This window comes from Cibotium barometz, chromosome 25 (assembly GCF_041138505.1).
Source record: "Cibotium barometz isolate CiBa-2024 chromosome 25, ASM4113850v1, whole genome shotgun sequence".
NCBI classification, from domain to species: Eukaryota; Viridiplantae; Streptophyta; class Polypodiopsida; order Cyatheales; family Cibotiaceae; genus Cibotium; species Cibotium barometz.
In genome coordinates, this window is record NC_141070.1 from 55,541,982 (window position 1) to 55,545,810 (window position 3,829).

At 42.8% G+C, this 3,829-nt stretch overlaps 1 pseudogene; it reads left to right on the plus strand.

The window, feature by feature from the left end:
* Positions 1-515: 515 nt before the first annotated feature.
* LOC147624760 (uncharacterized) lies at positions 516-1,490 on the plus strand (annotated as a pseudogene).
* The last annotated feature ends 2,339 nt before the right edge of the window (positions 1,491-3,829 follow it).

The following is a 3,829-nucleotide window of genomic DNA, read 5'->3' on the forward strand; positions in this document are numbered from 1 at the left end:
ATAGTGCCATCCAGAAGTCAGTGACATCCCTCCTTCAGGCCAAAGGCATTAAAGCAAAGCTACTTCCAACACCTATAAAAGTTTGGAGACATAGGGAGGAATTAAACACAGAACAACTTCACTATGTTGGTCACTCATACCACATTGTAGGAGAGTTTAAGGGAGAAGGTGGCAGCATATTCTATAATGAACACAACAATATATTCATGGACTTGGAGCTCTTGCAAAAGAGAATGGCGAAGTTCTATGATATTACATTTGAGGAGGTAGGAGGTGTACTTCAGTTTGTCATCAAGCTTGATGAGTGTGAGATCAAGGACAAAAAGACGGAAAGGGTCACAACACTTATGAATAGGGCTCTTTGTAATTGCAATAGGGATGATTCAAAGTATTTTAGTGTGCAGTCCGAGATGAACATCTGGTGGCTAGGGTCATTTGAGGTCAAGAAAGAGGACCATGAATCCTTGTTTTGGGTATTTCATCAGACACATATCCCCAATCTCATCAAAGAACAGATGAATGCAAACAAGATGCTCCATGCAGAGAAAAGGGAGGAATTTCAAGTCCAATGGCATCTTGCGGCGGGTGATTTTTGAAGACTCTCAAGTGCTTATTTAATTGCAGCAAAGGGGGCAATGCAAAGTCTCCATGCCTTTACTGCATGGACTTCGCAAGGGTGATGGACTCTAAGTGGTGGAGATGACCACCCACCAACAGACAAATTTTGGATGAGAACTTTAAACCAGTGTTTGAGATTCCTCTTTCCAATGTGCATATATGCACGCTTCATGCTTTGTGTCATATCATAGAGAAACTGGTATATCGCCACATTGGTGTTGCTTGGAAGATCAAGAATGTAGCAAAGAGGAAAGAAGCCATTAGTGCATTAGAGAAGGTGCTATCAAAAATTGGACTACATGGAGGTAATGTCCAGATTCTGAAGGGCATTAAAAAGTCATCAACTGAAAAGGAAATTCCAATGAAGCCCTCCATTGGAAGTGTTAAGGCAAGAAGATTTCTTTCCAAGCCAATGAATAATCACCAACACAAACTTAAAAAGTTAGGAAAGCAATATACAACAACCTACACAAGTTGAATCGAATACCAACAATGGAAAAAGTTTCATAATGCAATGAAAGACCATGAAGGTGCTTTAAGGAATGTCAAAGCAGATGTTTGGTGTTCAATTGATACTCTATTCCAAATGTGTGAGAAAGTCAACTACTCCTAGCAAGACAAAAAGAGCTTTCAAGAAAACTTACAAGCGTTCAAAAAAGCATTCAGAGCTGCTTGGACTGACACCAATATTACACACTACATGGTATGTTTCTAGTTTACTCTTGTTTCCTAGCCATCGATACTGCATTGTATGTTTTCTTATGCAACATATTCTCTACAACCACATGCCTTACTTTATCAACAAGTACAGAGATCCTAGCCTTTGGAACATGTTACCATATTATAGTAGTGATGTGTGTGAACACACTTAGGACCGCCGGGGCACTTTTTCCCTCACTAGGAGGTTTTTTCCCCCGTGCATTGTATATACGCCCATTATCTTCTAGGGCTTGTTATCTTTCATTTTTGGCACTCATAATACACTACTGTGTTGTGCTCAAGCTTCCTCATCTTCTTGAAGTTGTGTGTGCATTCCTGCAACCCTAATTCTAACAATTGGTATCAGAGCAGGCTTCCTCCTCCCGGGCAGCATCACCGGCACCTGCCGCTTCATCTCCTCCGATTGCGACGAGGTTTCACGAGCGTCTGCAGGTTAGTATATGCCGTGGGAGAGCCCATAGGGCTTGGTCATTTCAGAATTTTGATCTGAGGTCATTTCGCCCTCCGTTTTTGCATTCCAAGTACTGCGCAGGCAAAATCGTCCTACTGTGCAGATTTTCTGTCAAGATTAAAATCTGCAGGACAAGTGCCCATTCGTCTGTTTTGGGCTGTGCTACATAGCACAGGTCGATTTTATACAGGTTTACCTCTTACAGACAGCATTTACATCTAGTAGTACAGTCATTGGCCATGGCTGACAACAATGATGTATTCCGCATGTTGGCTGCTGAGGATAAGTTGGATGGCACCAACTATCCATTGTGGGCATATATGATGCGACATGTATTGGTAGCAAAGGGGTTATGGAATATTGTGCAGGGTATTGATGCACGTCCTATTGTGGCTGGGAATGCTGCAAACACATCAGAAACAGGTACTGTTGATGATGGTGCAGGCACAAGTGCTGTAGCAGCTGTTCGAGAACCACCACTTTCAGCAGAGCAGATTCGTTGGGATGGTAGAGATGCGCAGGCTCATGCCTTGATTGCGCTGTCTGTCAAACGTACCATTATCCCACATATTCGCTCCTGCAGGACTTCTAAGGATGCTTGGGATGTACTTGCCACATTGTATCAGGCAAGAAATGAGGCTCGTGTTGCTTACCTCCGAAAACAGTTGGAGAGTGAGCATATGAACGAAGGTGATTCTATGGATAGCTTTTTGACAAAGATCAAGGATTTCAAAGAGCAGCTCATTTCTGCAGATGAAATCCTGTCAGACAGTTCACTTGTGCAGACTGTTTTGAATGGTTTACCAGATTCTTATCAGGGTTTTGCTTCCACTCTTCGCTTGATGATGAAAGGCAATCCCAATGCCTTATCATTTGAGGAGTTAGTTTCTGTTTTGCTGCAAGAAGACCAGTCAAGGCAAAACAGGAATATTATGCGTGTCGCAGATCAAGCTTTTGTTGCTAGTCAGAGAAGCGGGAAAGGTAAAGCTGGCTTTTCTTCTAGTAAGCAGAAATCTGCAAATGCTGCGCAACCAAAGAAGGAAGACAAAGATGAGAAGAAGGGTGACAAACAGAAGACATTTTGCAAGTACTGTAAGGGAAATGATCATGTCATCAAAGCGTGTCCTAAGCTGGCTGCGAAAGAGGCTAAGAAGAAAGAGGCTGGTATGGCTGTTGTTGCAGATGCCTCTCCTTCTAACAATGAATCTGCTAATGTTGTGCTAGATACAGAATGGGCATTCAATGCGCAGTGCAGTTATGACCCATCTTTGCATGACACATGCATGTCTGCAGTAGATTCAGATGTATGGTACTTTGACAGTGGTGCCACTAAGCATATCACCTCGCAGCGCAGTTTATTCACCTTCCTTGAGTCTGCTCCCACAGGGAATACTGTCACTTGTGCCAATAACTCCTCTTATCCCGTTGAAGGAGTTGGACAGATTGTGCTGAATGTTGCAAATGGCAACACCTTTACACTTTTTGATGCATTGTATGTGCCAGGGATCAAAAAGAATCTGCTGTCAGTCTCCGCATTTGCCAAAACAGGTTTGGTTATAAAATTTGTGGATGACAGATGTACTGTTCATGATCTCTCTTGTGGTGACATCATTGTAGCATCTGGTTCACTATGTCGAGGGCTGTATAAGCTCAATATGGATGGCAAATGTGTAAAGGATTCAGCATGTGCTATTATGGATACGCAGGCTATTTCAAATGCAAAACTGTGGCATGCACGTTTTGGTCATCTGAATTTTGCAAGTTTGCTGCGCCTGCAGAAATCTGAAATGGTGTCTTCTTTGCCTAAGCTTGAGGCACCTGTCAAGCATGTTTGTGAGGGCTGCATATTGGGTAAAATGCAGCGTGCTTCCTTTCCCAAAGATGGATCAGTGAGAGCTGAACGCAGATTGCAGCTTGTTCACAGTGATGTTTGTGGTCCCATGCAAACTCCATCATTTGGAAACTACCTTTACTTCGTGACTTTCATTGATGATTTTACCAGGCATGCATGGGTATATCCTTTGAAGGCAAAGTCCGAAG